This window comes from Symphalangus syndactylus, chromosome 18 (assembly GCF_028878055.3).
Source record: "Symphalangus syndactylus isolate Jambi chromosome 18, NHGRI_mSymSyn1-v2.1_pri, whole genome shotgun sequence".
Classification (NCBI taxonomy): Eukaryota; Metazoa; Chordata; class Mammalia; order Primates; family Hylobatidae; genus Symphalangus; species Symphalangus syndactylus.
The window spans coordinates 62,968,781-62,990,426 of NC_072440.2; the positions used below are offsets into that span (position 1 = coordinate 62,968,781).

The 21,646-nt window shown below is 41.9% G+C and overlaps 1 protein-coding gene across 13 annotated transcripts in view; it reads right to left on the reverse strand.

The window, feature by feature from the left end:
• The window catches only part of LOC129468655 (calcineurin-binding protein cabin-1), a 169,943-nt gene extending 149,473 nt beyond the window's left edge, over nucleotides 1–20,470 (reverse strand). For 5 of the 13 annotated variants that reach the window (XM_055254489.1, XM_055254487.1, XM_063622723.1 and 2 more), the window contains exon 1: nucleotides 20,267–20,330. The gene's annotated coding sequence lies outside the window, so the exon portion shown is untranslated. Of the gene's footprint in view, nucleotides 1–1,034; nucleotides 1,173–18,915; nucleotides 18,936–19,720 lie in introns of those variants that run through there. The other 8 variants (XM_063622714.1, XM_063622717.1, XM_063622719.1 and 5 more) reach the window with 8 other exon arrangements.
• Nucleotides 20,471–21,646: the final 1,176 nt, after the last annotated feature.

Consider the following 21,646-nt stretch of genomic DNA (forward strand, 5'->3'; position numbering starts at 1 on the left):
CCTAATTATTTTCAAAATTGTTCTATGTTAAAACTCAAGTCAACTCTCTCCACTGAAAGGGCATCTGTGCTGGCTTTAACATAATCTAAAAACAGCAGCACTTAGCACCTCTCCAAATCTCCAGTCCATCCTAGACATTTACAAAGCACATTCGCATTATCTCACTTGAATTTAATGCAGCCTTACAAAATAGGCATTATCATCCCCATTTTCCAGTTAGGAAACCGAGGCTTAGGGAGACTAGCTGACCTGCCCAAAGTCATAATGCTAAAAAGAGACAAAAATAGGACTCAAAGCCCAGCACTCTTTCTAGCACAGCAAAAGTGACGTGCCTTGGCAAAGAGTCTCCTGCCTGCCCCTGGACACGCACAGCTGTGAGCTATTATGCTTCAGCCAAGAGCCACAATTGATGCCCTGCAAGAGCTCCGAACAGGTTTGCTGATGGCCATAGAATAAATTGTATTTGCTCAGGCTGTTGGGCCATCACTTATGCATCATCAACATCAATCCATAAAGCAGAAAACAAAATTTCCAATTCTCTAATAAAAGTACCAGCAAAAAGCTATTCAATGCCCAAGTATTACATGCTCATCAAAAACTCACAAAGACCAGCTCCCATTTTATAGGGAGGCACCTCAGGCTTGCCATGTTAGGTGATCCGCCTCAGGTTGCCCAGCTGGTGGGCAGCAGAACCCAAGTTTTAAGCTGGGCACTGCTTTTCAATGTGTCTCCTGGGCACAGACACATACTGAACTGAGGCATACTCGTAGGTATACAGTTTTACTGTCTACACATTTCATCAAGGAGAACCTAAAAAATGATTCTCATATAGACTCATCATATACATTAGGTCCATGAGACCAGTACCCCTTCTGCCCACTGCCTTCTATTTCCACTCCATCATTACCACTCTTCCTCAGCTCCCCCAAAATTTCCAGTAGCAAAATTAAGAAGAAGCCAGAATAATGGACACATTGGGAAGACTGTGGGGGCTTTTGAACATGTACTGTATAATCCCCTTTACTAGCACCTACCATTTTTTTTTTTAGAGACAGGGTCTCACTCTGTTGCCCAGGCTGGAGTACGGTGGCACAATCTCACCTCAGCTCACCGCAGCCTCAGCCTCCTGGACTCAGGCAATCTTCCCATCTCAGCTTCCTCAGTAGCTGGGGCTGCAAGCGCATGGCACCATGCCTGGCTAAATTTTTAATTGTTTTTTTGTAGAGACGGAGTCTCACTATGTTGTCCAGGTTGGTCTTGAACCCCTGGGCTCAAGCGCCTCGGCTTGAGGCCTTGGCTTGAGGCTCACTGCAATCTCCAACTCCTCAAGTGAGATTCAAGTGATTCTCATGTCTCAGCCTCCTGAGTAACTGGCATTACAGGCATGCTCCACCACGTCTGGCTAATTTTTGTATTTTTAGTAGAAACAGGGTTTCACCACGTTAGCCAGGCTGGTTTCAAACTCCTGGCCTCAAGCAATCCACCTGCCTCAGCCTCCCAAAGTGCTGTTATAGGTATGAGCCACCGTACCTGGCCTTGAGTTTTTAAATATCGAGTACCTGCAAGAATTTTTCCTAAGATATACAAATAAAACATCTTTTTAAAACTAAAAATCTTACACTGATTTGGCACAGCAAGAGATGGTTCTTTCTAAATGTCCCCTCTACACGCCCTCACCTCTTCAGTGGAAATCACCCTGCCTCTGGGTCTGTCCCTCTTAATAGCCTTGTAAACTTCTCAAAGGCAGCAATCCTGTCCTATTTATCTTTGTACCACTATATCTGGTACCAAATCCCATGAAGGAAGAGACAAGTGAGTACATGAGTGGTTTCTAGACAGCTCACCTGTTATTCAGTCATACCCTCCACACATGGAGAAGTACCACAAGTCAAGCAGAAAACAAGGTGCTTCCTGTGCAGAACAAACGTGCATCCTCATATTAGTAAGGAAGCTGAGCCCTGTAACCATATTCCTAAGGATAAAATAGTCATAGAACTGCACCTCTCCATAACAAAGAACAAGGGCTGGAAAAAAAACGACTGGAGGACAGGACACATTTAACTTTCAGTCAAATCTTTCTCCACGACCAGCATCCATCATTCACAGGATGACCTTCGAAGGACAGGCCAAGCTTCAGAAGTACCTCAATGCAGAGGCAGCCTGCAGAGACATGGCTCGCTGATAGCTCTGTTAACACCATGGACTGCAGCACTCCCATACGAGGAGGAGCATTCCCATCTCAGCTCAAATAGGACTTTATCAGTCCCCGTTTTTTTGACACACTTCATTTTTCTGTGTTTCACTTTACTGAGCTTCACAGGTACTGTGTTTTTGATGAATTGAAAGTCTGTGGTAGCCCTTTGTCGAGAAAGTTCGTGTCATTTTTCCAAGAGCATGTGCTTACTTTGTGTTTCTGTGTCAGCATTTTTTAGCAATAAAGTATTTCTTAACTAAGGTATGTACATTTTTTTTTTTTTTTTTTGCGACGGAGTCTCGCTCTGTCGCCCAGGCTGGAGTGCAGTGGCGCGATCTCCGCTCACTGCAAGCTCCGCCTCCCGGGTTCACGCCATTCTCCTGCCTCAGCCTCTCTGAGTAGCTGGGACTACAGGCGCCCGCCACCACGCCCGGCTAATTTTTTTGTATTTTTAATACAGACGGGGTTTCACCGTGGTCTCGATCTCCTGACCTCGTGATCCACCCGCCTCGGCCTCCCAAAGTGCTGGGATTACAAGCGTGAGCCACAGCACCCGGCCCATTTTTTTAGATATAATGCTGCTGCACACTTAATAGACTATAGTACAGTATAAACATTAACTTTTATATGTACTGGGAAACCAAAAAATTTGCGTGACTTGCTTTATTGTGATAGATATTCACTTTATTGCAGTGGTCTGGAACCAAACCCACAATATCTCTGAAGCATGACTGCAATGATTAAAAAAAAAAAAAACCTGCCAGTAGACCCAAAGTGGAAGAAACTTCCTCAATCTGTATCTTAGTCAATTTGGTGCTGCTATAACAGAATATCTGAGCCTGAGTAATTTATAAAAAAACAGTAATGTATTGGCTCACAGTCCTGGAAACTGGAGAGTCAAAGAGCATGGCGCCAGTGCCAGTACCTGGCAAACGCCTTACTGCATCACTGCATGGTGGAAGGCAGAAGGGTGAGAGAGCATGACAAAGCAAAAGGGGGATGAACTCACTTCTGTAACAAGCCCATCCTTGCAATAATGAACCTATTCCCACAATAACAACATTAATCCACTCATAAAGGCAGATCCCTCATGACCTAATCAACTCTTAAAGGTTCCACTTGTCAACATTGTTGCATTGGGGATTACATTTCCAACACATAAACTGTGGGGGATACATTCAAACCACAGCAATCTGATAAAAGGTATTTACAGCTAACATCATACTTAATTTCCCTCCAAGATCAAGAAACAAGGCAAGGATATCCACTGTCATCTGTCCTATTCCACAATATACTGGAAGCCCTAGCTACTACATTAAGGCAAGAAAAATAAGTTAAGTGGAAAGAGATTACAAAGAAAAAAATAAAACTGTCCCTTTTCAGAGATGGCATGATTGCCTTTCATAGAAAATCTCAAGGAAATCTAGAAAATAAAGCCCTAGGCCGGGCGCGGCGGCTCACGCTTGTAATCCCAGCACTTCGGGAGGCCGAGGCGGGCGGATCACGAAGTCAGGAGATCGAGACCATGGTGAAACCCCGTCTCTACTAAAAATACAAAAAAATTAGCCGGGCATAGTGGCGGGTGCCTGTAGTCCCAGCTACTCGGAGAGGCTGAGGCAGGAGAATGGCGTGAACCCGGGAGGCAGAGCTTGCAGTGAGCCGAGACTGCGCCATTGCTCTCCAGCCTGGGTGACAGAGCGAGACTCCGTCTTAAAAAAAAAAAAAAAAAAAAAAGAAAAGAAAGCCCTAGAACTTCTAAGTGTGTTTAGCAAAGTCATAGGGTACAGGTCAACACATAAAAGTAATTGTATTTCGGCATACTAGCAATAAACACTAGAAATCAAAATTGAAAAAAAGAATATCATTTACAATAGCTCCAAAAAATGATGTATAAATGTAACAAAATATGTACAAAGTCTATATTCTGAAACCAAGAAAACAGTGGTGAAATAACTCAAAGTAGACCTAAATAAATGGAAAGACATACCACGTTCATGAACTGGAAGATTCAACATAGTAAAGACGTCAATTTTCCCCAAACAGACCTACAGATTTAGTGCAATCCCAATAAACATCACAGCAGGGTCTGTTTGTAATTATAGATAAGCTGACAGAAAGATTTAATGGAAGGCCAGAGAGGTACTAGAATGACCCAGTTTTGAAAAGAATAGTAATATTAGACGGATCACACTACACAATTTAAAAACTTACAATAAAGCTGTAATAATCAAGGCAGCGTAGTGTTAGTAAATGAACAGACACATAAATCAATGAAACAAAATACAGAGTCCATAAGAACCCAAATGAACATGGCCAATTTATTACTGACTATGGTGCAAAGGCAATTCAATGGAGAAAGAATCTTCTTTGCAACAAACGGTTCTGGAACAACTGAACATCCATATTCAAAAAGAAAAAGAACCTTGACCAAAAATTCACATCTAATACAAAAATAACTTAAAATGGATCATTTCTAAACATAAAATACAAAACAAAGAAAACACAGGAGAAAATCCTTGAAACCTAGGGTTAGACAAGCTTTCAGACAACACAAAAAAACACAATCCATAAGCAAAAAACTTAATAAACTGAACTTCCAAATTTAAAAACTTTTGCTTTACAGAAGACACTGCTACAAGAATGAAAGGTCAGTCCTTCCACCAAAACAACCAGTAAACTAGGAAAATAATTATCAAAATCTACTGTTTCAAACTCTGGAACCTGGCCAGGTAGGGTGGTTCACACCTATAATCCCAGTACTTTGGGAGGCCAACGCAGGATGATTGCTTCAGCCCAGGAGTTTGAGGCCAGCCTGGGCAACATAGTGAGACCTCGTCTCTACAAAACATAAAAAAAATTAGTCCAGGCACAGTGGATCAAGTCTATAATCCTAGCACTTTGGGAGACAGAGATGGGTGGATCACTTGAGCTCAGGAGTTCGAGACCAGCCTGGGCAACATAGTGAAAACCTGTCTCTACAAAAAAATACAAAAAAATTAGTTGGGCATAGAGGCACATGCCCGTTGTCCCAGCTACTTGGGGGCTGAGGTTGGGAGGCTCACTTGAGTCCAGGAGGTTGAGGCTGCAGTAAGCCGAGACCGTGCCACTGCACTCCAGCCTGGGCAACAGAGTGAGACCCTGTCTCAAAAAATTAAATTAGCTGGGCGTGGTGGCACATACTTGTAGTCCCAGCTACTTGGGAGGATGAGTGGGAGGATAACTTCAGCCTGGGAGGTCGAGGCTACAGTGAGCTGAGATTGCACCACTGCACTTCAGCCTGGGTGACAGAGTGAGAGCCTGTCTCAAACAAAGCAAAACAAAACAAAACAAAACAAAACTTTGCAACCTGACCAAACACTTAAAACAACCAGCAGAGCATTTGATGAGCAGAGGCTGCTGATAGTTCCAGCTACTTGGGAGGCTGAGTGGGAGGATAACTTCAGCCTGGGAGGTCGAGACTACAGTGAGCTGAGATTGCACCACTGCGCTTCAGCCTGGGTGACAGAGTGAGAGCCTGTCTCAAACAAAGCAAAACAAAACAAAACAAAACTTTGCAACCTGACCGAACACTTAAAACAACCAGCAGAGCGTCTGATGAGCAGAGGCTGCTGATATTTGGTAAAAGAATAACTTGACTCAGCTACCATCCCCCATTCCTCAGCACCACCACTCACGGCTATAGGGACAGCAGCTCATGTTCCTAAAGTGGCTGGCTGGTTCCAAACCTACAAAAATGTGGGTTTGTGCACTTTGGTTGGTCTGGCAGATCCCTGCAGAACTGGTATATACTTGCCTTGGTTTTGGCCTTCTCAGGTTATCGATGTTTTCACAGGTGGCTTCTATCAGAAGATTTAAAGAGATGGAACACCTTTTCCCCCTTTTGAGCCAGATATTTAAGGAAATCGTTGTCAGGTCACTGCTGACCAAAGAAATAATGGAACAGAATCTACAGTGCCCACAAACAACAAGGAATATATTTTGCAAAAATAGTTTGGAAAAGTCAAAAATTGATGGCTGCAGCCCTCAACAAGAAAAAGTCAGAAATCTGACTTCCAACATTATCCATACTATAATACTTAGAATGTACAATTCTAAACAAAAAAATTACAAAGAATACAAAGAAAAAAGAAAATGTGGCACGTTCACAGGAAAAAGGAATTTGATAGAAACCATCCCTGAGACGCTGAATTTGATAGAAAACATTCCTGACCAGACACTGAAATTACTAGTCAAAAATATTAACTGTCCTAAATACACTGAATCAACTAAAGGAAATCAGGATAGATGAACAAAATAATAAAGGAAATAAGGAAAATAATGTAAGAACAAGATGAGATTATCACTAAAGAAACAGAAATTCTAAAAAGAAATCAAACAAAAATTCTGAAGACTAAAACTACAACTGAAATGAAAAATTCAAAAACAAACGTGAGCAGGCGAAATAAATGGTCAGCGAACGTGAAGAAAAGGCAATTGAAATTACCCAGTGTGAGAAAAATAAAAAGAATAAAGAAAAATGAATAGAGACATAGGGACATACGGGGGATACCATCTAGAAAACCAATGTATGTATCGTAGGAGTATCTGAGGGAGAAGAGAGAAAGGGGTAGAAAAATTATTCGAAGAAATAATGGCTGAAAACTCCTCAAGTCCAATTAAAGATATTAATATACACATCCAAGAAGTTCAATGAACTCTAAGAAGTACACAAAGATATCCACATTGAGACACATTATAGTCAACTTATTGAGACCCAAAACCAACGAGAAGATCTTGAAAGAAGCAAGAAAGAAACAATTCTTAGGAAAAAACATACGGAAAAATCTTTATGTCCTTGGATCTGGCAATAGCCTCTTAAGTATGACACCAAAAGCACAGGAAACAAAAGAAAAAATAGATAAATTAGACCTCATCAAAATGTAAAACTTTTATGCAAAGGACACTATCAAAAGAGTGAAAAGACAACACACAGAATGGAAGAAAATATTTGTAAATCATATATCTAATAAGAGATTAATATCCAGAATATATAAAGAACTCCTACAATTCAACAACAAAAAGACAAACAAGTCAATTTAAAAATGGGTAAATAGCCGGGCATGGTAGTTCACGTCTGTAATCCTAGCACTTTGGGAGGCTGAGGCAGGCAGATCACTTGAGGCCAGAAGTTCGAGACCAGCCTGGCCAACATGGTGAAACCCTGTCTCTACTAAAAGTACAAAAATTAGCCGGGCATGGTGGCATGCACCTGTAATCTAGCTACTCAGAAGGCTGAGGCATGAGAATTGCTTGGGCCCAGGCGGCAGAGGTTGCAGTGAGCCAAAATCGCACCACTGCACTCCAGCCTGGGTGACAGAGCAAGTCTCTGTCTCAAAAAAAAAAAAAAAAAACAAAAAACAAAAACAGGTAAATGACTTTCAAAAGACATTTTCTCTAAAGAAGATATAAAAACACCTGTAAGTGCATAAGACACTTATCAGGGAATTGTAAATTAGTCATCCGGGAAATGTAAATCAAAACTACAGTGAGATACTATTTCCATCCACTAGAATGGCTATTATCAAAAAAATAAAACAGAAAGGAAACGGAAAATAACAAGTGTTGGCAAAGATGTAGAAAAACTCAAATACTCATGTACTGCTGGTAGGAATGTAAAATGGTCCAGCCCCTGTGGAAAACAGTTTAGTAGTTCCTCAAAAAGTCAGACATGGAATTACTACATGATCCAGCAATTCCACTCAGGTTTTTACCGAAAGAACAGGACTTGAACAGATACTTTTTCACCCATGTTCACTGCAGCATTATTCACAATAGCCAAAAGGTAGAAACAAACCAAGTGTCCACCAATAGATGGATAAACAAAATGTGGTATACAAATACAATGAAATAGTATTCAGCCATAAAAAGGAATGAAATTGTGATACATGCTATATAACATGAATGAACCTTGAAAACACTATGTTAACTAAAATAGGCCATACACAAAAGTACAAATATTGTTTGATATACAAGGTACCTAGAGATCAAAAGTACCAGAGGCTGCGAGAAGGGAGGAATCAAGAGTTACTGCCTAATAAACACAAAGTTTCTGTTTGGTATGATAAAAATTTTCTGGAAATAGATAGTGGCATAGTTATACAATGTTGTGAATGTTCTTTATGCCACTGAATTGTTCACTTAAAATGGTTACAGTGGTAAATTTTATGTTATACAAATTTTGGCACAATAAAAAAAGACCAATTAAAAAATGGGCAGAAGACTTGAACAGACACTTCACCAAAGACAAGTAAGTACATTAAAAGATGCTCAACCTCATTCATCATTAGAGAAATATGAATTAAAACCATGATGAGCTACCATATGTACCTATTAAAATAGCTGTATTTTTAAAAAAACTGATAATGCCAACACAGAGCAACTGGAAGAATCATACACTGCTGATAGGAATGGAAAATGGTTCAACCATGCTAGGAAACATTTCTTATAAAGCTCAACATACACTAGCATATGATACATCAATCTCACTCCTAGTTATTTATCCTAGAGAAATGTTCACACAAAACTTGTATAAAAATGTTTACAGCTCCACTCAAATCACCAAAAACTGGAAACAACTCAAATATCCTTCATTAGGTAAGTAGATAAACTGTGATATATCATACAGTGGAATACTACTACTAATGTGAAGGAACAAACAATTGATATATGAAACAACTGAGGTGAATTTCAAAGGCATTATGCTAAGTGAGAGAAGCCAGTCTCAAAAGGTTGTACACTATTAAATTTCTATTTACCTGACATTCTTGAAATGACAAAACTATAGTGATGGAGAACACATCAGGGGCAGCCCGGGGTAAAGGAGGGTGTCTGTAAAGGGGTGCCATAAGCAATGGACTGTTCCTTATCCTGATAGTGGTAATGATGGTGGTGGTAACAAATCTATACATGTGTCAAAAGTCACAGAATTATAACTCCAAAAAAGGTCAAATAATTTAATTAAATATAATAAGTATAAAAATATTCTAATAAAAGGAAATACAATTTGTTAAAAAATAGCGCAGGGATAGACATCAAAGTAGAATTCAAGCCCAAAAATATTAAATGTAACAAAGGCACAATTCACACTGATGATAATGACAGTCAGGAATATGCTGGCCGGGCACGGTGGCTCACACCTGTAATCCCAGCACTTTGGGAGGCCAAGGTGGGTAGATCACCTGAGGTCGGGGATTCGAGACCAGCCTGGCCAACATGGTGAAACCCAATCTCTACTAAAAACACAAAAAATAGCTGGGGATGGTGGCATGTGCCTATAATCCCAGCTACTTGGGAAGTTGAGGCAGGAGAATCGCTTGAACCTGGGAGGCAGAGCCACTGCACTCCAGCCTGGGGCAACAGAGTGAGGCTCTGTCTCCAAAACAAAAACAAAAACAAAAACAAAAAACAAAGAATAACCCAAAGGAGATGCAAGGACACATAAACAGTAACACCCTAAAAATTAGAGACTTCAAACCAATCTCAAAACAAGACAGATCACGCACCAAGTATGGCAGTGTGCACCTGTAATTTCACCTACTCAGGAGGCTAAGGCCCAGAAGTTCAAGTCCAGCCTGGGCAACACAGCAAGACCTCATCTCTTAAAAAATAATAAATAAATAATTTTTTAAAAAAGACAAATTGATCGGGCACTGTGGCTCACACTTGTAATTCCAACACTTTGGCAGGCCAAGGCAGGAAGACGGCTTGAGCCCAAGAGTTCGAGACTAGCCTGGGCAACATAGCGAGACCCTGTCTCTACAAAAAAATTTTAAAATGATGGCCAGGCTTGGTGGCTCATGCCTGTAATCCCAGCACTTTGGGAGGCTGGGGTAGGAGGATCCTTTGATTCCAGGAGTCCAAGACCACCCTGGGCAAAATAGTGAGATCCCTATCTCTAAAATAAATACATAAATAAATAAAATGAAAATTAGCCAGGCATGGTGGCATGCACCTGTAGTCCCAGCTACTGAGGAGACGGAAGAAGGAGGATCACTTCAACCCAGGAGTTCAAGGCTGCAGTGAGCCATGATCACACCACTGCACTCCAGCCTGGGATACAGAGCGAGACCTTGTCTCAAAAAAAAAAAATTGTTTTTAAAGACAAATCAAGTGGAGAAAAAGTGAGAAGACAGATGATTGATCTAAACAATATAATAGAGGAGATGATATAGATGTATATCAAACTCCACACCTTGATAACACAAATGATATATTCTTCTCCAGTGCTCACAGCACATTCACACACACACACACAAAAACTGCTCATGTCACAAAGGAAACACCTTCCATCAAGTAAAGATACTAAAAACAACACTTGCCAATCATAATGCTTAAAACTAGAATTTACTAACACGACCATCACCACCAACAGAAGAAAGGTGTGTCTATCTAAAAATTTAAGAATCTCCTGATAAACAACTTCCAGATAAAAGGAAATGCAATGAAAATGTTGGAGAAATTTAAAGAAATACTAACGGACAGACATGGTGGCTCATGACTGTAATCTGCCTATAATCCCAGCACTTTGGGAGGCTGAGGCAGGAGTTCGAGACCAGTCTGGGCAACACAGGGAGACCTCATCTCTACAAAAAAAATTTAAAAATTAGCTGGGTGTAGTGGCACATGCCTGTAATCCCAGCTACTTGGGAGGCTGACGGAGGAGGATCATTTGAGCCTGAGAAGTTGAGGCAGCAGTAAGCAGTAATTGCACCACTGTATGCCAGCCTGGGTGACAAAGTGAGACCCCGTATCAAAAATAAAAAAATAAAAAATAGATACTAACAAAAAAACACACATCACATATGAAAACACAATGTAATCATCTAAGGGAAAAATAATTACACGATTATCTCCATAGAAGAGAAAGTCTGACAAAATTCAGTATCTATTCATAATAAAAAATACTCAGGAAAATACAGAAATTGAGAGATACTTTAATATATAAATATACCTTAGTCCTAAAGCCCAAATCTTATTTCATGGGCAAACCTTATTTCAGAGGCATGTCCATTAATTTCAGAGATTAATATCAAGAACAAAGCAAAAACGTCCACTATCTCTGCTACTATACACCGGTGCAATATTAGCCAATGAAATTAGAAGAGCGAAATCAATTAGAGATATAAAAATGGGTAAAGGCCAAGCGCAGTGACTCACGCCTGTAATCCCAGCACTTTGGGAGGCCGAGGCGAGTGGATCACCGAGGTCAGGAGTTCGAGACCAGCCTGACCAACATGGAGAAACCCCGTCTCTACTAAAAATACAAAATTAGCTGGGCATGGTGGCGCATGCTTGTGATCCCAGCTACTCAGGAGGCTGAAGCAGGAGAATTGCTTGAACCCAGGAGGCAGAGGTTGTGGTGAGCCAAGATTGCACCATTGCACTCCAGCCTGGGCAACAAGGGCGAAACTCCGTCTCAAAAAAAAAAAAAAAATGGGTAAAGAAAAGCTATCACTAATTATAGATAATATGATATGCTACCTGGAAAACCCCAAAATCAATGATAAAATTTATTCAGTAATAACTCAGCGGGCTGGGCATGGTGGCTCACGCCTGTAATCCCAGTGCTCTGTGAGGCTGAGGTGGGTGGATTGCTTGAGGTCAGCAGTTCGAGACCACCCTGGCCAACATGGTGAAACCCCGTCTCTACCAAAAATACAAAAATTACAGGCTCACGCCTGTAATCCCAGCACTTTGGGAGGCCGAGGCAGGAGGATCGCGAAGTCAGGAGTTCGAGTCTAGCCTGACCAACATGGTGAAACCCTGTCTCTACCAAAAATACAAAAATCAGCCGGGCGTGGTAGCGCATGCCTGTAATCCCAGCTACTCAGGAAGCTGAGGCAGGAGAATCACTTGAACTTGGGAGGCGGAGGTTGCAGTGAGCCAAGACTGAGCCACTGCACTCCAGCCTGGGAGACAGAGTGAGACTCCTTCTCAAAAAAATCAATAGCCTTCATATATAGAAACCATAAAAGAAGACATTATGGTAGAGAAAAATCCCATTTGCAATAGCAACAAGATCATTAAATACTTAGGAATAAAATTAATTAAAACTGTGCAAGAAAAAGTTTAAATCACTATTAAAAGACACTAAAGTTAATTTGAACAAATGAAATGATATCCCCTGTTCTTAGATAGGATTCAAAAATATAAAGATGTCAGTTCTTCCCAAGTTAATTTATACATTCAATGCAATCCCAATACAAATACTGACAAGATAATATTAACAAGTTGATACTAAAATTCATATGGAAAAACAAAAATTTAAGACTAGGAAAACAATGAAAACAAAAAATTGTAAGGGGGGATAGGTATAACAGACATTAAAACATACTGTACAAAGCCTTCATAATGAAATCAGTGCGGTACTGCTGCATATGTAGACAAAAAGATGAGGTCCAGAATTAGACTCAAATACATATGGAAGTAAAAAATATGGCAAAGATGGCATCTCAAATCACTAGAGTCAAGATGAACTTTGTATTAAATACTGCTGGAACAGTATTCACTGTTGGAAAAAGATAACTCACAAGAATAAACTTGCAAATGAATTAGAAATCTAAATGATAAAAAATGAAACCATACAACTACTAAAGGAGATATTGGTGAATTCCTCTTTAACCTTTGTATTAACATTTAGTATTAAGTAGCAGAGAAGGGCCAAATATGATTTAAAATTCAGAAACAGTAAAGAGTGATACATTTAACTACATAAAAATTTAAAAATTTTTGAATGACAAAAAAAATTTAAAAACTCAGAAAAAAAATTAAAAGCTAACAAATTGGGAGAAAACATTTGCAACATATACCACTGACAACGGACTAATATCCCTAATATACAAACAGCTCTTAAAAACTGAGAAACACGATGGGCATGGTGGCTCACACCTTTAGTCCCAGCACTTTGGGAAGCCGAGGTGAAAGGATTGCTTGAGGCCAGGAGTTCAAAACCAGCCTGGGCAACACAGAGAGACTCCATCTCTACAAAAAATTTAAAAATTAGCCAGGGCATGGTGGTGCACATCAGTAGTCCCAGCTACTCAGGGCGGCTGAGGTAGAAGGTTGAGGCTGCAGTGAGCTGTGATCGCGCCACTGCATTCCAGCCTGGGTAACAAGAGCACCATACTATTTAAAATAAATAACGTTTTACAACTGAGGGACACAGCATTATTTACAATAGTCGAAAGGTGGCCTCCTTTAAGCTGAAGCTAAGAAAAAAAAAAAAAAGAATGGTGAAAGCAACCCAACTGTCCATTGACAGATGAATGGCTAAACAAAAAGTAGTATATACATACAATGAAACATTTATTATTCAGCCTTAAAACGGAAGGTAATCCTGACACGTCACAAAAAAGAAGGTAATTCCGACATATGCTACAACATGGATGAACCTTGAAGATATTATAGTAAGTGGAATAAGCCAGTCATAAAAAGACAAATATTGTATGATTCCATGTATATAAGGTACCTACAGTAGTCAAATTCATAGAAACAGAAAGGAGAATAGTGGCCACAGGGCTGGGGGAGGGAAGAATGGGAATTCCTGTTAATGGATACAGAGTTTCAGTTTGAAAAGATGAAAAAAGTTCCGGAGATGGATGGTGGTGATGGCTGCATAACAATGTGGATGTATTTAATGGCACAAAATGGCACACTTAAAAAATGGTTAAAATGATAAATTGGGTCAGGCACAGTGGCTCACGCCTGTAATCCTAGCACTTTGGGAGGCTGAGGCAGGTGGATGAGGAGGTCAGGAGATGGAGACCATCCTGGCTAACACAGTGAAACCCTGTCTCTGCTAAAAATACAAAAAAATTAGCTGCGCATGGTGGCACGTGCCTGTAGTCCCAGCTACTCGGGAGGCTGAGGCAGGAGAATTGCTTGAACCCAAGAGGTGGAGGTTGCAGTGAGCCGAGATCGCGCCATTACACTCCAGCCTGGTGACAGAGACTCCAACTCAAAAAAAAAAAAAAAGATAAATTGTATGTTGCTTATATTTTATCACAATTTTTTTTTTTTTTTTTTGAGACAGAGTCTCGCTCTGTCACCCAGGCTGGAGTGCAGTGACGCGATTTTGGCTCACTTCAAGCACTGCCTCCCAGGTTCACGACATTCTCCTGCCTCAGCCTCCTGAGTAGCTGGGACTACAGGCGCCCGCCATCACGCCCGGCTAATTTTTTTTGTATTTTTAGTAGAGATGGGGTTTCACCATATTAGCCAGGATGGTCTCGATCTCCTGACCTCGTGATCCGCCCGCCTCAGCCTCCCAAAGCACTGGGATTACAGGTGTGAGCCACCGCGCCCGGCCCACAATTTTTTTTAAAAAGCTAAAGAACAGAAAAACAAAAACCTGGTAGACAAATGGAGAAAAAATACAAACAGATAAATCACAAAAGAAGACACAACTAGCTCGAAAACATGAAAAAAATGTTTGAATCATTCATAGAGAGATGTATATTAAAACAAAACAACACTAGACACTATTTCTCACTGCAAAAATTAAAGCATGACAGCACACACTGTTGGCGAGGTTGTGGAGAAACAGGCACTATTCTCATACACTGTTGGAAATTGGTACAACCCTTCTGGAGGGAAATTTGACTATATCTGAGAAAACTACATATGCATTTACCTTTCAACCCAGCAATTCCACTTCTAGAAACTACCCTGAATATGTACCTCCAACAATACAAAAATACATATGCACAGAATTATTCACCGTGCAGCACTATTTGTAACTGCAAGGTAATGGTAGCAGCTTAAATGGCCATAGATAGGACAGTAGATGAATAAACTATTATAAGGTACTGTGGTACATACTATGGTACATTCATATAATGAAGTAATATGCAGCTGTAAAAATTAATGAGGCAATGTTCATAGCAACATAATTCAAAATAATGCATAAGTAGAAACCCAAAATCCATCAACTGATAAATGGATAAACAAAAGGTGGTATATCCATAAAATGGAATATTATTCAGCCACAAAAATAATGAAACACTGACAACATGGATGAACCATGAAAACACTATCCTAAGTGGAAGAAGCCAGTAACAAAATACCACATACTGTATGATCCCATTTACATGAAATGTCCAAAACAGGCAAATTTATAAAGTCAGAAAGTGGATTCGTGGTTGCCTAGAGCTGGGGGAAGACAGGATGGGAAGTAACTGCTAATTGCTAATGGATCAGGGTTTAAGGGTGATAAAAATGTTCTAAAATGTATTGTGATGATGCTTGCATAACTGTGCATATACTAAAAACCACTCAATTGTATACTTAAATGGGTGAATTGTAAGGTATGTAAATTACATCTCAATAAAGATGTTTTTGTTTGTTTGTGCTTTCTTGAGATGGGGTCTCACTCTGTCGCCCTGGCTGGAGTGCAGTGGCGCGATCTCGGCTCACTGCAACCTCCGCCTCCCGGGTTCAAGCAATACTCCTGCCTCAGCTTCCCGGGTAGCTGGGACTACAGGCATGCACCACCATGCCCAGCTAATTTTTTTTGTATTTTTAGTAGAAAGGGGTTTCACCATGTTGGTCAGGCTGGCCTCAAACTCCAGACCTCAAATGATCTGCCCGCCTCAGCCTCCCAAAGTCTGGGATTACAGGCATGAGCCACCATGCCTGGCCTCAATAAAGATGTTTTCAAAAATTAATGAGGGGCCGGGCACGGTGGCTCACACCTGTAATCCCAGCACTTTGGGAGGCTGAGGCGGGCGGATCACAAGGTCAGAAGATCGAGACCATCCTGGCTAACACGGTGAAACCCCGTCTCTACTAAAAATACAAAAAATTAGCCGGGTGCGGTGGCGCGTACCTGTAGTCCCAGCTACTTGGGAGGCTGAGGCAGCAGAATGGCGTGAACCTGGGAGGCGGAGCTTGCAGTGAGCTGAGATAGCGCTACTGCACTCAGGCCTGGGCAAAAGAGCGAGACTCCGTTTCAAAAAAAAAAAAAAAAAAAATGAATGAGGAAGATCTCTATGAACAGATACGGGGTGATTTTCAAGACACACTATTTTTTTTTTTTTTTTTGGAGATGGAGTCTCACTCGGTCGGTCACCCAGGCTGGAGTGCAATGGTGCAATCTCGGCTCACTGCAACCTCTGCCTCCCAGATTCAAGTGATTCTCCAGCCTCAGCCTTCCAAGTGGCTGGGATTACAGGTGCCCACCACCACACCCGGCTAATTGTTTTGTATTTTTAGTAGAGACGGGGTTTCACCATGTTGGCCAGGCTAGTCTTGAAATCCCGACCTCAGGCAATCTGCCCACCTCAACCTCCTAAATTGCTGGGATTACAGGCATGAGCCACCGCGCCTGGCCTAAAACATACTATTAAGTGAAAAAAGCAAACACAATTATCTATAGCATGTCACCTTTGTATAAGAAAGAAGAGGATATGAAAAAATACACAACTATCTGTTCACTTGTGCGAAAGAAACACGAGATAATCCAGATACCAAAGTTAGCTATACAGGGTAGGTGGGAAAGCGGTGAAAAGAAGGGGTGAATGGGAACAGGGCAGTAGGCATAAGGAGGGAAAGACACTTCTCTGAGTATACCTTTGTGTGTAGCTCTGACTCTCAGAAATCAGTCATAATTCATACCGCAAAACAAACTAAAATCAGCTAGGATGTAGGGGGAACTCAAAATGAAATATAAACACTAACAATGAACCTAACTATTACAACTAACATAACCACTCCGAAAGGCATGAGGAAGAAAAGAACTAACCTAAGTAACTGTGGAAAATGGTATCTCGACTGGATAGGCTAAAGACAAAAAGAACTGTGATTCCAGAGTTGGGTCAGAGAAAACACAAGATGAGCCTGGAACACCTTGTGGTGTGCCATAAAGTAAGTAAGTGCTCAAAGGAAAAAAAAAAAAAAAAATGAGGGCAAGTTGATAGGCCACAGAAGCTAACCTGAAGGAGATCCTAACTAATTAGCCAATGCCGGAACAGTAAGCAACAAAATAATGATGATAATGAATTTTAACTCATAGAATATAATACATATCCATGGCCTACGCTGACACATAAATAATCAAATAAATAAATAAAAGAGAGAGAGGGTAGTTCTCCTTTCAGTAGAACTTGACTTAATAATGTAGAAGGAAAGAGAGAAATAATTACCTTTAGACAAACACCACAAAGATCTGCAGATGGATGCTAAAGTCAGTGGGCAAATTTGTGGAGAACCAGAATTTGTGTCCTCTCAATGTATCTCTCCCAAGAGACTTATTAATTAGAAAGGGATAGTAATTTTATGGTGTAGAAACCTGGCAGACACCAAGTAAACCAATAGATCAAGGTAAATATCACCAGTAATAAGACATACCAGTATCTTGGACTCCATCTGATGCACTGAGAAAGACACAAAAGATAATGTGTCTTTGTGTTATTCTGGCCAACAATGTATAATCTCACCCCAATCATTAGAAAACACTGGACAAACCTTTAAATTGACAGACATTAGACAAAATAACTGATTTACTACTCTTTAAAAGCAGCAAAGCCAAGGAAAACAAGAAAAGACTAAGGAAGTGTTATGGACCAAGGAGAAATAACTAAATGCAACATAGGATCTTGGATAGGGTCCTGGAATGAAAACACAACCTTAATTTAAAAAATGGTAACATTCATATCACATCTGTAATGTAGTTAATAATACTGTACCAACACTAGCTTTCTGTTCTTGATAATTGTATGATTATGTAAGATGTTAACATTAGGGAAAGCAGGGTGAGGGACATAACAGAACGTTTTGTATTGTTGCAATTTTTCTCTAAATCTAAAATTAGTTTAAAAAGCTTAAAAAGAGGCTGGGCATGGTGGCTCACGCCTGTAATTCCAGCACTTTTGGAGGCTGAGGCGGGCGGATCATGAGGTCAGGAGATCAAGACCATCCTGGCTAACACGGTGAAACTCCGTCTCTACTAAAAAATACAAAAAACTAGCCGGGCGTGGTGGCGGGCACCTGTAGTCCCAGCTACTAGGGAGGCTGAGACAGGAGAATGGCGTGAACCCAGGAGGCGGAGCTTGCAGTGAGGCGAGATCGCGCCACTGCACTCCAGTCTAGGCCACAGGAGAGACTCCATCTCAAAAAAAAAAAAAAAAAAAGCTTAAAAAGAAATAACCATTTTGATTATATACTTATCATCTGTAAGCAATGTGAGGATGGTAACCATTTATGTATTGTTCACCATAAATCCAAGAAACTCACTAAAAGGAGCTTTTAAAAAAAAAGCTATTGAGGCCGGGCGCGGTGTCTCACGCCTGTAATCCCAACACTTTCAGAGGCCGAGGCGGGTAGATCACCTGAGGTCAGGAGTTTGAGAGCAGCCTGACCAATACGGTGAAACCCCGTCTCTACTAAAAATACAAAAATTAGCCAAGGTTGATGGCGGGCGCCTGTAGTCCCAGCTACTCGGGAGGCCGAGACAGGAGAACTGCTTGAACCCGGGAGGCGGATATTGCAGTGAGCCGACATCATGCCACTGCACTCCAGCCTGGGCGACAGACCAAGACTCTGTCACACACACACAAAAAAGCTATTGAATAATCATGAAAAAGAAAAATATCTATTCATTTCTGACTCCTAGCCCAGCAGCTGCATTTCCTCAGATAGCAGCACATTCACCAGGCTTATTAGTCTAAGCTAGTAAGTTTCCAAACCTCTTATAGTTTCCATGGCCTCAGAACACGATAAAGAATAGCAGACTTTGAGATCGCGCCACTGCACTCCAGCCTGGGTGAAAGAGCCAGACTCCGTCTCAAAAAAAAAAAAAAAAAAAAAAAGAATAGCAGACTTTGAGACCTCAGCACCCTGATCCAGAGTGATAACTGGGGGTGTTTCCTGGCCTGGAAGGTGGGAAGCCTATGTCTTAAGCTCAGTGGTGGCAGTGCCCTGGCTGTGTGACTGACTTGACATAGATGCCAGTCTCTCAGTCTGTTTCCCCTCATGTATAAGGCTTTGTACTAGATGAGGGTTCTGCAAGCTAAGGTTCTGCAGCCCACCCTTTCTGTACAGCCCACGAGCAAAGAATGGTTTTTATATTTTTTAATATTTGGGGAAAAAAACATGAAACATGAAAATTATATAAACAATATATAAAATTAAAATTTCGGCCCCCATAATTAAAATTTTATTGCAACACAGCTACTCTCTTATGTATTGTCTTTGGCTGTATCCACACTACATCGCTACACTTAAGTAGAGAGAGTATGGCCCCCCCAAGCCTAAACTACAATTATGAATACTATTATTATACTTACAATATAACAATGTAAACATTGATATATTTACAACAAAAGTTTGCCAACCGCTGAACGAGACTGTTCTAAGCATATTCTATTTCTAACCACAATAATCACACAGAAGGAATCTTAGCCACATGGAATCCGACGGTCCCACACTTATAACCTGTAATAACCCAGGTCCTGACAAGTGACTCCCAAAGCCACTTGTGCAGACAGACACCTTGGGAATGTCAGGCGAGTTCCATCTGGCCAGGGCCCGCCTCCTGCGGGGAGGTAGTGAAGCAGAACGGTCAAAATTTTCAGTCTGGAGTCGCGCTCACCCACTGGGTGACTTGGAGCAAATCATTTCACCTACCCTCGGCCTCAGTTTCCACTCCTGTAAATGGCACTAATAACAGCACTCACCTCACAGGGCTGCTGTGAAGGTGAAGCGAAAGGTCGCGAGTAAAGGGTTAGCGCGCTGGGCTTTGCACCCAGCAGACGCCAAATCAATGGTGGCTCCTGCGGTTACTGGGAACCTCCCCGGAGGCCGGAACCCATTCTAGGCACCTCAGGGCGGTGGCGAGAGCCATGAAGAGGCTCGCGAGGGAGCCAGGAAGCCTGGCCTCGGTTTCCCTGACTGGGGCTCTAAAGCTGCCCGCGAAACCCCCAGCGTCCTCACGTAACCCAGCCTCGTGCCTGCAGCCCCTCCGGCCTGTGCCCCCGGATCTGCCAAGCCTCACCCCCACCCCGGAACCGCCTTCAAACCAGCCTTCCAGGAACTCACCAGGCGTCTCCACAGCAACAGCCAGTCTGTCCAGACTACCGCGCCGGCCGGCTGCGCGCCTGACAACAAGGCGTGCTCCCATTGGCTCCGGTGCCGGCTGCGCCAGCCAATCAGCGGGGGCGCACGCGCCGCTCGCTCTCTCCCGGGCAGCTTAGCTGGGGCCCTGCGGACGGCTACCCGTGGGCGGCGCGCGTGTGCGTGTGTGTGTAATGCGGGAGTGGAGCTTGTTGGTTCGCGTGTGTGTGCGTGTGCGTGCGTGCGTGTGTGCGTGTGTATGTAATGCGGGAGTGGAGCTTGTTGGTTCGCGTGTGTGTGCGTGTGCGTGCGTGCGTGTGTGTGTGTAATGCGGGAGTGGAGCTTGTTGGCTCCGGATCCCCGTCGTCGGTCCTCGCGTGCTGGAGGCTTAGAGCACCAGCTCGTAGTCGGACTCCCTTCTCCACAGCTTGCGCCCTGAGCAGTCGCTAAATGATGGGCTGTGTGTTATTACCTGGGACATGTGCTCTGAAAACAGTGGAAACTTGGGGAACACTTAGAGCGCGATGTCCAATCTTTTGGCTTCCCTGGGCCACGTTGGAAGAATTGTTTTGGGCCACACATAAAATACACTAACACTAAGGATAGCTGATGAGGTAATAAATAAATAATAAAAATAAAAATCACCAAAAAATCTCAAAATGTTTTAAGAAAGTTTATGAATTTGTGTTGAGCCGCATTCAAAGCCAAGCGGACCAGCGGGTTGGAGAAACTTGACTTAGAGGGAACCAGGAAGGAAGAGCATCCTCATTCATTATATTACCTGTGCCTCTTTTTCCAAAAAGGATGTGAAGCCCAAAAGGCACAGATACAATAGGATATTGAAACAAAAGGAAAAAAAGGAACAAAACCTAGTAAATGAACAAGGAAAGGAGTCATGGGTGGTGTCAGAATTCCAGAGATGAGAAAAGGCGACAGAGTTGAAGGGCCTCTGTCAAGGGTCTTGGGCTGAAAGATGGTACTCTCTTGGGAGCTAGAATAATAATAAAGCATTGTAGGGAAGAACTTTACACTGTGGTTGAATTCATAGCTGCTTGAGTCTCGCACGGATGATTTAAATAGCAGTGAATGTTGGGGCTTTTTAACCTCGAAGACAGTAAAAGCATGGTGAAAAACTCAGTTCAGTACAATAAAGCTATACTGATAAGCTAGAAGTTCTGAAAATTGTCGAGTCACCAACCTTGACTTTGAGTATTGGGGTAAACAGTATTTGAGGGGTAAAAGAAGCATAAACAGATGGTTTCAAAGCTGCATGGATAACCTTCAGCCTCGGATGCAGCTTCCACTCGAGGCTTATCATGAAAGATGTGCTGGAGAGAAACAGTTGAAAATTGGTGGGAAGGGTGG